The 13,420-nt window shown below is 42.7% G+C and overlaps 1 protein-coding gene across 11 annotated transcripts in view; it reads right to left on the reverse strand.

Moving 5' to 3' along the window:
* The window catches only part of GRIP1 (glutamate receptor interacting protein 1), a gene marked incomplete at both ends in the record, with an annotated part of 711,329 nt that overhangs the window by 204,155 nt on the left and 493,754 nt on the right, over positions 1-13,420 (reverse strand). The window lies entirely within an intron of this gene.

The raw sequence follows: 13,420 nt of genomic DNA on the forward strand, positions 1-13,420 counted from the left end.
ATCCTTCTCCAGTCAAGTCTCAGATGAGGCTGCAGCCCTGGCTGACACCCTGATTGAGCTTTGTGAGACCCTAAAAAAGAGAACCAGAGAAGCTATGCCTCGATAACTGAGCCACAGAGACTGTGAGATCATGAATGTGTGTTGGTTTTAAGCTGTGAAATTTGCAGTAGTATTGACACACAGCAATGGATAACTAATACAGATGCTTTATAGGCACTAACTTATTACTCTCTCATTTCACACAATAGGAAAACTGCTACATGAAGCATGAAACTTAAGCAACCAGCCAAAGTTCACATAGCAGTAGGTGGCAGGACCAGAATTCAAATAAGGGGCAGGCTAACTCCAGAGTCTGTGTTCCCAGCCAGGAAGGTAGGTTGCCTTTCCATACTTCTTAGAAAGTTCCACTTTAAGTTGCTTCCAAATCTGATTTCCTATAACTTACCCTTATAGCTTGGGTGAAAAATCCAAATGCACGTACGAATCTGATACATTAAATGAATGAAGCAGGCCGTCTGTGACCTGATCAGTAGGGTGCGGACATGAAACAGAGTGAAGAGCGATGGGTACTGCCTCACGGTATTTGCTGGCCAAGTGTATCTAGGCTGCCCTCAGCCAGTGGGATGATGTTGGCTGGTGACCTCTGACATACAAGTTCTTGTTATGCTTCTGAGATCACGGGGGACACATGGACCCCTTTTCCATATGACTTAAAATATTACATACCAGTAATCATTTTTGTTTCCAATCTTCTCTTTTCTTCTACTTAAATGAATGGCGATACCCTCACATTTTTGTTGTTCTCTCTTGCAGGTGAGCTTCTTGACACATGGATAAATATTTACAAGTTTGTTGGCTCTGTGTAGTATCTGCTGGCAGGCATGCCGCCTCCTCTTCTTCTCCATCTGCAGGGTTGGGTCTGGTATGTCCTCCAAGATGTGGTTATGCCAGGCGGCTCCAATCCACTAATATTCCTTGTTGTCATTATAGTATTTTTAAAAAACCACCCAGGTATTACACAAATACACTTTAGTGGAAGATTCAAATGATACAGAATTATATGGCTCAAAGCCTGAGGGTGCCCTTCCACACTCTCCCTCTAATCCTCCTCTCATCTCAGAGGAAACCACTGTCAAAGTTTGTACCCAACTTCCATTCTCTTTTCAGGCACAAACATTTAACCAAAATTGGGTTAAACCACGCAATGCGAACTTGCTGTTTTCTTTTCTTTCCTTTCTTTTTTAAAAAATAAATTTATTTATTTATTTTTGGCTGCATTGGGTCTCCGTTGCTACACACGGGCTTTCTCTAGTTGCGGCAAGCAGGGGCTACTCTTCGCCGCGGTGCACGGGCTTCTCATTGCAGTGGCTTCTCCTGTTGCAGAGCACGGGCTCTAGGCACGTGGGCTTCAGTAGTTGTGGCACGTGGGCTCAGTAGTTGTGGCTCACAGGCTCTAGAGCACAGGCTCAGTAGTTGTGGTGCACGGGCTTAGTTGCTCTGCAGCATGTGGGATCTTCCCGGACCAGGGCTCAAACCCGTGTCCCCGGCATTGGCAGGTGGATTCTTAACCACTGCACCACCAGGGAAGTCCCTAACTTGCTGCTTTCAACATGGCAATATGTCTTGGAGATCTTTTCATGACGTGGTCTATAGGTTTACCTCATACTTTTTAACAGATTTATAATCTCTCTTAGAATGGCTGCACCCTAGTTTGTTTGACCATTCCTCAACTGATGGATACTTTAGGTTGTTTCCAATACTTCAATAATAAGCAAAGCTCCAATGAACATCTCTGTATATACCAATTTGCTGGCACACTTCATTCTCAGACCTGCCCGTTTTCACGGTCAAACACACTTCGCCTGTCCAACTCCTGGACGACTACAGGGATTCTCAGTCCCCACTTTTCCACAATGAGGCACCAGAGTTGGGAGAGGTCCCCTTCTACCCCTGGAGTCACCCTCCTTCAAAGCCAGTGATGCTCTCCGTCAGAGGCAGTGAGTGATGGTGACAGTGGTTGTTGGGGGCTACCTGCACTTTTTCAAAGCATTTCTTTATCAGATTGGGATGATTCTCAAAAATTACCACATCTCATAAGTAGGCAAGTATGGTTACAGCTTTGTGCACAAGTGTGAGGATTACTGTAGAATATATTCTCACAAATGCTGGGAAAAGTGCATATATTTTTAAACACTCTGATTGATGCTACCAACGTGTCTTCCAAAGATTTTATATTCCTGCCAACAATATATGTTTCTATTTTCCTGTATCCTTGATAGCACTTGATATAATCAGCATTTTAAATATTTGCCATTTCATTTTTTTGCAAACTTCTAATATTTTCTTCCCTTTATTCCTTGTGCCTGGAGAGCAGAAGAGGAGTCCTTGCCACCATAATGACTACCACCTTCATCTGTCCTCCTGGAAAGAATAGTTCTTGAATATGCTTTATTGAAATACGGACAACTTTTATCATGTGAGACTATAGCTAACAAGAGATGATAAGGTCAACAAGAATAATTTTTCCAGGTTCTCTAGGCCAGAAGAAGAACCTGGGGAAGAAGCTGGTGTCAAGTTACTTTTAGCATGGTGAAATGCTGAGTTACTCTATTCCAATGATACATCTCCAGTAGCTTCCAAGGAGAATAACCTTAAACTAGAAAGGATAGAATTTAAGATTAAAGTAAGAGGAAACTTATCCCAAAGGTTAAGTAAAGTGATATTAAAATAATCCCTTAGTTGTTTAAAATATATTCGAGTTTCCAGTCAGGTAAATTACCTCCCAGAGAATTAAAAGAATACGCAGATGTAATAATGAAAGAAACATAAAAATGGGGGCTTCCCTGGTGGCGCAGTGGTTGAGAGTCCGCCTGCCGGTGCAGGGGACACGGGTTCGTGCCCCGGTCCGGGAGGATCCTACGTGCAGCGGAGCGGCTGGGCCCGTGAGCCATGGCCGCTGAACCTGCGCGTCCGGAGCCTGTGCTCCGCAACGGGGGAGGCCACAACAGTGAGAGGCCTGCGTACCGCAAAAAAAAAAAAAAAAAAAAAAGTAACCGAGGGGGGCTTCCCTGGTGGCGCAGTGGTTGAGAGTCCGCCTGCCGATGCAGGGGACACGGGTTCGTGCCCCGGTCCGGGAAGATCCCACATACCGCGGAGCGGCTGGGCCTGTAAGCCATGGCCGCTGAGCCTGCGCGTCCGGAGCCTGTGCTCCAAAGCCGGAGAGGCCACAACAGTGAGAGGCCCACGTACCGCAAAAAAAAAAAAAAAAAAAGAAAGATATGCCTAAAGTCTGGGAATAAGTGAGCAACTAAATTTCTACAATCAGGGGCTCTGGAAATCCTAGATCTCTGGGATTGATGGCATGTACTGGCAAAATTTTAGAAAGGATTATTAGACCAGTGAAGAATAAGGCATGCAAACCAACATTATACAGGTATACCCCATTTTGTTGTGGCTTGCTTTACGCTTTTTTACAAACTGAAGGTTTGTGGCAACCCTGCATCAAGTTTATCAGCACCATTTTCCCAGTAGCATTTGCTCACTTCGTGTCTCTGTGTCACATTTTGGTAATTCTCGAAATATTTCAAACTTTTTCATTATTACTATGTTTGTTGTGGTGATCTGTGATTAGTGATCTTTGATGTTACTATTGTCATTGTTTTGGGGCACCACGAACTGCACCCATATAAGATGGTGAACTTGACCAATAAACATTTCATGGGTTCTGCTTCACTGACTGGCTCTTGTCCAATCTTTCTCCCTGTTTGGGCTTCCCTATTTCCTAAACACACAATAATACTGAAATTAGGCCAATTAATAACCCTACAATGGCCTCTGAGTGTTCAAGTGAAAGGAGTCACACATCTCTCACTTTAAATCAAAAGCTAGACATGATTTAGCTTAGTGAGGAAGACATCAAAAGCTGAGATAGGCCAAATGCTAGACCTCTTGTGCCAAACAAGAATGCAAAGGAAAAGTTCTTGAAGGAAATTAAAGGTGCTACTCCAGTGAACACACAAATGTGGTCTTCATAGAAGATCAAACCAACCACAACATTTCCTTAAGCCAAAGCCTAATCCAGAGCAAGGCCATAACTCTCTTCAATTACATGAAGATGAGAGAGGTGAGGAAGCTGCAGAAGAAAAGTCTGAAGCCAGTAGACATTGGTTCATGAGGTTTAAGGAAAGAAGCCATTTCCATAAAATAAAAGTTCAAGGTGAAGAAGCAAGTGCTGATTTAGAAGCTGCAGCAAGTTATCCAGAAGATCCAGCTAAGATAATTCATGAAGGTGGCTACACTAAACAAGAGATTTTCAATGTAGATGAAACAGCCTTGTATTGGAAGAAGATGCCATCTAGGACTTTCATAGCTGGAGAGGAGAGGTCAATGCCTGGCTTCAGAGCGTCAAAGGACAGGCTGATTCTCTTGTCAGTTAGGAGCTAATGCAGTTGGTAACTTTAAGTTGAAGCCAATTCTCATTTGCTGCTCCAAAAATCCTAGGGCCCTTAAGAATTAGGTTAAATCTACTCCACCTATGCTCTATAAATGGAACAACAAAGCCTGGATGACAGCACATTTGTTGACTACATGGTTACTGAATATTTTAAGCCCACTGTTGAGATCTACTGCTCAGAAAAAAATATTTCTTTTAAAATATGAGCACCTGGTCACCCAGGAGCTCTGATGGACATCTACAATGAGATTAATGCTGTTTTCATGCCTGCTAACACAGCATCCATTCTGTAGCCCACGGATCAAGGGGTAATTTTGACTTTCAAGTCTTATTATTTAAGAAATACATTTTGTAAGGCTATAGCTGCCATAGAGAGTGAGTCCTTTGATGGATCTGGGCAAAGTAACTTGAAAACCTTTTGGAAAGAATTCACCATTCTTAGATGCCATGAAGAACATTCCTGATTCATGGGAAGAAGTCAAAATATCAACATTAATAGGAGTTTAGAAGAAGTTGATTCCAACCCTCCTGGATGACTTTGAGGGGTTCAAGACTTTAGTGGAGGAAGTGACTACAGATGTGGTGGAAATAGCAAGAAAAATACAATTAGAAGTGGAGACTGAAGATGTGACTGAATTGTTATAAGCTCTGATATGACTTTCATGGATGAGGAGTTGTTTCTTGCAGATGAGCAAAGGAATTGGTTTCTTGAGATGGATCTATTCCTGATGAAGACATTGTGAAGACTGTTGAAATGAGAACAAAAGATTTAGAATATTACATAAACTTAGTTGATAAAGCAGTGGCGGGGTTTGAGAGGATCGACTCCAATTTTGAAAGAAGTTCTACTGTGGGTAAAATGCTATCAAACATCATTGCACACTATAGAGAAATTGTTCATGAAGGGAAGGGTCAATCGACGTGGCAAACGTCATGGTTGTCTTATGTTCAGAAGGTGCCACAGCCACCCCACCCTTCAGCAGCCACCACCCTGGTCAGTCAGCCGCCATCAGCACTGAGGCAAGACCTTCCACCAGCAAAAAGATTACAACTCACTGAAGGCTTAGATGATGGTTAGCATTTTTTAGCAATAAAGTATTTCTAAATTAAGATATGTACATCGGTTTTTTTTAGACATAATGATATTGCCCACTTAGTAGACTACAATATAGTGTACACATAACTTTTATATATAATGGGAAACCAAAAAGTTTGTGTGACTTGCTTTATTGTGATATTCGCTTCATTGTGGTGGTCTGGAACTGAACCTATCGTATCTCCAAGGGATACCTATATACAAAGACAATATGATGTAAATGCATATTTGAATATTTCAGTGGGATTTGAGAAAGATCTCTCATGATAACTTGTGGACGGAACAGAGTATCATGAACTAAAAGCTGGTGGCTTTGAAGCTCACTGAGGATGACACCCAAAAGGCCGAACGTCATTGCTGATGGGGGAGGATCAAGGTTTCTGGTGGTGGGGGTGCCACAGAGCTCTGTCCTTGGTACTGACTGCTAGGCTCAAAATTCTTTTCTTTTCTTATTATTTTTTAACATCTTTATTGGAGTATAATTGCTTTACAATGGTGTGTTAGTTTCTGCTGTATAACAAAGTGAATCAGCTATACGTATACCTATATCCTCATATCCTCTCCCTCTTGTGTCTCGCTCCCACCCTCCCTATCCCACCCCTCTAGGTGGTCACAAAGCACGGTATGCTCAAAATTTTTAACATTGTTAGATGCTTGTCAAATTTATGGCTAATTCACTGCTAAGAGAGTGGGAAATATATGTGATGTGCAGGAATAGAGACTGTTTCCACTATGTTGGAAAGATGAGCTGAATCATTTGAGAGCTGGGAACAAGAGCTGAAAGATGAGGGGCTTTGGATTAAACTAATCTAAACTCAAATATCAGCTTTGTTGTTGGATGAACTTGCGCAAGTTACTTAAGCCTCAGTGAGCCTTAATTTCTTCCTCCATAAAATTGGGATCATTAAATATCTCTCTCTCTTTTTTTTTTTTTTTCTGTACGCGGGCCTTTGTGGCCTCTCCCGTTGCGGAGCACAGGCTCCGGACGTGCAGGCTCAGCGGCCATGGCTCACGGGCCCAGCCGCTCCGCGGCATGTGGGATCTTCCCGGATCGGGGCACGAACCCGCGTCCCCTGCATCGGCAGGCGGACTCTCAACCACTGTGCCACCAGGGAAGCCCTAAATATCTCTTTTGAATAAATAAGACTGGTACACAATCGATGCTCCACAATTGTTAGTACCTCTCCTCTTCTCAAATCTTCCTAGCGGAATATAACAGAAATACATGTGTAGAATAAAGGGTACAGTGTTGGCCAGCATTATACGAAGTGCTACGGTTCAAGGCAGGAAGCCTAGCTCTTGAGGGATATTCATGAGACTAAGGCCTATTGACTGAAAGTTCAGTGTAAACAAACATCATTATTTCATTCAAAAATACAATCTTAATCTGCACTAATTGAGTACAACACCCAGGTCAGGGAAGGTACTGGTTTTCTTATACTCTGCGCTCTTTAGCTGGAGGAAGGATTCGGTTTTGGCTGCCACATGCAAGAGAGCATCGACAAAATGGAGAAAGGCTACCAGGGTGTGAAAAATAGGTCACAGAAGGCCAAGCTGAAGGAAGGAACATGCTTTATCTGGTTAAGCAACAATGACGGCTCAGGGAGGAGCTGATAGGTGCATTAAAGTACTCGAAAGACTTTGGGGAAGTTCAGAAGAATTAGAAGAGCCAATGGGTAGAGGTATAAGGTGGGAATCCTCAGCCTGTCGGCACAAGGAATACTTCCTAACACACACAGATTTTAAAAAGCAGGGGTTACCTTGTAAGACAGTAAGTTTCCTGTCTCTAAAAATATTGAAGCAGAAGAGGTTAGATGTGAAGTTTTCTATATTGAAAGAGGAAAACAAGGAAAGATGTATCTGTGTGTGTGTGTGCGCGCGGACAGTGTTTGAAAGAGAAAGACCAGTAAGAGTACGACAAGCCATGCTTCACCATTTCATCTCAGTGTTTCGTAAGGTTTGGTGCATAACAGTGATCAGATCCTAAAGCAGGTGATGAGAGAGGTCTTTAATACAACAACTATGAACCACACCCAGTTATGAACCCTGCTGGGCAAAGCTTGGTGGGAGAACTTTAAATAAAGAAACATTTTCTTGAATATAAGGGACTGTAACCTTAAATTAGAGGTAAGTCTAGAACCCAGGAAAATAATTGCAGAGTGACTTGAAACAGGATGAGCTAACCTGCCAGAAGGTTTAATAAAAACACATGAAATTCTGGGTGTTCATAAAAAGAAATGCTTATGAAAGGTAGAAGCTGTAGGAGAGCTCCAAGGGGAGATGGAATATGATATGTGGGGATGACATGGGGCATCAGCATCAGATGTGTAAGTTCATTTCATCCCTTTTTGATCTGAAGAAGTCAGGTTTTTAAGAGAGAAGAGGCTTCTATTTAGTTAGGGATCTACAAGGCTGCAGGGTAATCCTTGGACGTTGCCCAAGGCAATCCACTCACCCAGCCTTTGAAATGACACCTCCTCCTCACTCTACAAGCCTGTATCATCCCCTTCCCCTCCTTCCTCTCTGCGATGACCTCACCTATTATTTCAAGAAGAAAACAGAGCCGTCAGAAGAGGACTCAGGTATCTTCTTAGCAGGAAACCTACCATAATCCTTCTGCCTTTGTGCCTCTGGATTAGTCTGCCTTCCCTCCTGCTGACACTTCCACTGCGTGCTGGATGCCCCCCTTCGAGCCTCTTCAAAGATTTTGCTTTCGCTTTCATTCCCTTTCCCTCCTGCGTCAATTTCTCCCACTCCACTAGATCAGCCACATCAGCACACAAACACGCTGTATCCTCTCCTGTATTTAAAAAGGGAGTCTCCCTGAGACCACATGCCCCCTCCGGCTACTGTCCCATTTTTCTGCTCCTCTTGATAGAGTCTTTTGAAAAAAAATTTTTTTTTAATTAATTAATTTATTTTTGGCTGCGTTGGGTCTTCGCTGCTGTGCGTGGGCGAGCGCGGGCTACTCTTCGTTGCGGTGCGCGGGCCTCTCGTTGCGGTGGCTTCTCTTGTTGTGGAGCATGGGCTCTACGTGCGCAGACTTCAGTAGTTGTGGCTCACAGGCTCAGTAGTTGTGGCTCGGGGGCTCTGCAGTGTGGGCTTCAGTAGTTGTGGCGCATGGGCTTAGTTGCTCCGCGGCACGTAGGATCTTCCCGGATTGGGGCTTGAACCTGTGTCCCCTGAATTGGCAGGCAGATTCTTAACCGCTGTGCCACCAGGGAAGTCCAAGTCTTTTGAAATTTTGAAAGAGTTGTGCACATTCTCTGACTCTGTTTACTTAGGTCCTATTCTCACCCCAGCCCACTCAAAGCACGCTTTTGCTCCCACCACTTCACTGAAACTTCTCTAGTTAGGGTCCACTACAAACTCTCTTCTTACACAATTCTTTAGCCAGTTCTCAGTCCTCGTCTTATTCATCTTATCATCAATACTTGGTTCAGTTTTTTTCTCCCTCCTTGGTCCCATGTGGTTCTTAACTTGGATTCCAGGGCACCACATTCTCCTGCTACTGCCTCCGTTTCTTCAAGTCTTTTTTTTTTTTTTTTTGGTACGCGGGCCTCTCACTGTCGTGGCCTCTCCCATTGCGGAGCACAGGCTCCGGACGCGCAGGCTCAGCGGCCATGGCTCACGGGCCCAGCCGCTCCGCGCCATGTGGGATCCTCCCAGACCAGGACAGAAACCCGTGTCCCCTGCATCGGCAGGCGGACTCTCAACCACTGCGCCACCAGGGAAGCCCTCTTCAAGTCTTTTGCTGAAACTCCCTTCATGACTGACCTTGGAAGGCTGGAAGCCCCAGGCTCAGACCTTGGACCCCATCTCCATCTATCTGCACTACCAAGATGGTATCCCTCATCCCCAAGGGTGTAAATACAAACTGATTGCTCCAAAATTTATATCTCCACTGACCTTTCCTCTGAGTTCCCTACTCCCCCCTTCCACTGATCCAGTTCTTCCTCAAGGTCTGTCTCAGTAAATGGCATCACTACTTACCCAGTTAAGAGCAAAACCCTTGGACTCATCCCAGACTCCTCTCTTCCTCTCACATTCCACATCTAATTTGACCATTTTTACTACCTCTACCTCCATCATCCTAGTCCAAGACACCATCATTTCTTGAATGAAATAGTGCAATGGCAACTGATCTCCCTGTCTCTGCTCCTGTCTCCTTAAAGTCTATTTTCCATATAGACGCTAGAGAGATTTAAAAAGAAATGCATCAGTACCTCAACTGTTCAATCCTTGCAATGGTTTCTTGTCACACCAAGAATAAAACTCAAGCTCTTACCTTGGCTACAAGTTCTACAGAACCTACCTTTGTCTCTCCCTCTCTCCAACCTCATCTGTTGCCACTCTCAGCATTGCTTCATCCTTTCTGGTCATGCTGGACTTCTCTCAGTTTCTTTAACAAGCCAAGCTTGTTCTGACCTCAGCACCTTTGTACTGGCTGTTCTTTTTGGCCTAGAATCCTCTTCCCCCAGACCATTATGGGTTCACCCCTCTTTTTAGGCTCACTCAGTTGTTACTGCCTGATTGAGGCTATCCTTGACTTTCTTTTCAAACACAGAGTCCAGGTCTTTCTGCCCACCACTCTCTATACCTTATACTAGTTTATTTCACTTTACTGCACTTAGCACAGCCTGACCTTATGTTAGGCAGTCAGTGCTTGTTGAATGTCAGTCTCCCCACTAGCACGCAAACTCCAGGAGGACAGAGGCTTGTAGGATACTGCTAGCTTCTGGAACACTACTAGGCACATATAAAAAATGAGAGAGGATCATTTTAGTTATAATGGACTTAGGGAGCAAGCAAAGGATCGGCTGGAGGAAAAATAAAGGCCATGCGGTGAAATATGCAAGGGTGAAATGCATGGAATCAATGTGTAAGTAGTTTACATTTACATGCAGAAGGCAGGAAAGCACCAGGGGAGTAATCAAACTCCTAAAGAGAAAAAGACTTCCCAGATGCTATAAAGTTTCCCCCCCCACCCCAGTTCTGAAGCAGAAATCTTCATAACATCAGTTTACCATCTAGCTCAGTAAGAGTCCTTAGAAATGTACAAGAATGTTTAATATTAAGAGAATTGAAAATGTATATACTGAGCACATTGCCCAGAGTCAGTCTAGTAAAGACTGACATTGAATCAGATAATGGGAGATCTATGTGAACTGATTTTAGAAATCTATTTGCCAGGTGAAATGCTCTGCCACAGAGCAAAGTGACTCATTTTTACTCATTCAGTGTTATCTTAAAACTCTGTATTATTCTAAGGTTTTAGAAGCGAAACACAAAGCAGAGAGTTATAGTGTTACCTGTACAAGAACAAGTATTTAAAAGCCTGCTTTAGCAATTTCAGTTTTTTTCCTTGAAAATTACAAATGTATAGAATAAATAACAGCACAGCCTAAAGCAAACTACCAGCTTGCTTCCTCAGTTTCTGCTAGCCCTCAGTTACGTAGAGAAATAATGGCATGACCCCTATGAGCACAGCCTCTACTCACTGACCCACCTGTAATCAAGGGCACAGTCAGTGATGACTGAGATAGACTCTGCAACTTGGACAGACGGAGGCCACCCACACTCAGAGGCTCCTGCCCACCTTACGTTTTCTTACATTACTTCAGAGCAGAGACTCCATTGGCCACTAGGAGTCAGTCTTTACACCTCATTCTCATTAAGAATTCTCACCACCTTCTCCTTTCACTCACTGCTCAGGACTCTGGTGGAAATTCATTGTTACCTAGATGCATTTCAGATAAAATTTTATTTTGTCCACTACTTTCCAGCCCTATGACCTTGGCATGTTACTTTAGCTCTCCGAACTTGTTCCCTCAACTGTTAGAGGGAAATGAACAAAACTTAGTTCCTGCAGGTGTTGTGGAAGAAATGCAACATTATTTATCAGAATGGTTAGGCCAATACTTGGAACACAGCATGAAATGAATGACAACCAGTATTTTTATGATTTATCTATGGCTTCCCTTACTCTCTCTTTCTAGATTAGGTTACTCTTGTGATCACTGCATTCTTGTTATTTCCTAGGCTTTGGGTTAATATTGTTCTCTCTCCTCGCTATCAGTATTTCTTCCATTTTATAGCAAAAGCTCCAAATGCCTTCCACTCCCATCCAAACACCCCACTTCTGCACTATAAATCAACGACTACTCATCAATATACTGACAAACTGAAGTTCTCAAAGGCATTTCTTTGGAGAAGAATCTCACTCCAAGTCAGTGTTTCCCAAAGTATAGTGTATGTAAACACTGATGGATGTATTTGAGGGAACACATAAAACTTAAAAAAAAAAAATTTCAGTTACAATTTTTAAAAACTTATATTAGAAAAATATAATTAGCATATCAAATTCAAGATAATAAAGCTTAGGATAAAGATAAGGAAAAAAGTGAATCAATTCAAATTTACTTAAAATCATATTAATTATAGTCAAGGTGGAACAAACATATATAACAAACATTATGAAGATGACACGACTGAAATTGGAGGGCTGTTCTAAGTCATGTCAGCCCTAATAAGAAAGGAGTATTAATGAGCCCAACTGCTCTATTCTACATTAAACTGTGTAGGATGGTTCTTTTCTTTCCCTAGTGCCAATCAATCCATACAACTCTTTTATTTTTTTTACAGAGCAACTATTTTTAAAAAATTTTTATTGGAGTATAGTTGATTTACAATGTTGTGTTAGTTTCAGGTGTATAGCATAGTGATTCAGTTATACATATATTCATTCTTTTTCAGATTCTTTTCCCATATAGGTTATTACAGAATATTGAGTAGAGCTCCCTGTGCTACACAGAAGGTCCTTGTTGGTTATCTATTTTATACAGACAGCTTGCACCCTGCCAAATTCTCTAAAGTCACTTAATTAAAACACCCTGAACTGAAGGTCTCCCTAACCTGGGGAGCAGGAGAATTCATTTTTCTTCAGTGCCAAAGTAGTAGACAGAAAAGACTTTCTCCTGTGGCTCTTGTGCACGTCTCCTTGAGTCTCCTTCTAAAATGTTTCCAGACACTGGGAAGCTGTGCTGGCCATCATCAGAGTCATTCTTATTACTTCGTGTACCCAGAGCACGACATTGACCAAATGCCACCACTCCTGTAACACAGTGGGGCTCAAGGAATATCCAAGCACAGGACTAATTCATTACAAATAATTTCCCCTAAACTGCATGCTGGAAGAACTATTGTTTAAAAATCATTTGCTGCCTATGTACCATTTCATTATATTTCACCTGTGTTTACTAAGGCAGGAGAGAAGTTCAAACATAATAGACTGTCATTTGTCTGAATCGCTAATGAAAGCTGCAGCACTGAACACACAAATCAAGCTGCTCATTTTGCCCAGCGCTATTTGAGAACTCAGGATGTACCACAGAGCAAAGTGGATCAGCTCTCCGGGGGAAATCCTTCATGTGTACCTGCCATAAGAAGTAATAAGTTCTGCTTTGCATCACTCTATTTACAGACTCCAGCTATTTTTGCATATCTTTTGTGGCCTTTTTTCTATAGCAGCACACGTTCTTGAATGAATCACTCTCATCTTGTCGATTTTATTGTTAAATTGTGCTCAAACGTTCTCTTTAGGTGTTAGAGGATCGCACAGACATTTTCTGTTCAAACAGGAACAAATGAGACTTGGGGGAGAGACCTCTGGCCTTTGAAGTTCTCTATGTAATTCACAGAATTGTAAGACATTTAAAGTGTACAATGTGACGATTTGATACACGTATGCATTGTGCAGCACCGCGCTTTGTATGAGTCAAATGAGCTTGGTTTCCCATCTGTGGGACCCGCCCATTTCTTGGAGCAGCTCAATGGTGGAACTAAACAGAGGAAGGAGAACGAGGCCTGAA

The sequence above is a fragment of the Hyperoodon ampullatus genome, assembly GCF_949752795.1.
Source record: "Hyperoodon ampullatus genome assembly, chromosome: 11".
Lineage (NCBI taxonomy): Eukaryota > Metazoa > Chordata > Mammalia > Artiodactyla > Ziphiidae > Hyperoodon > Hyperoodon ampullatus.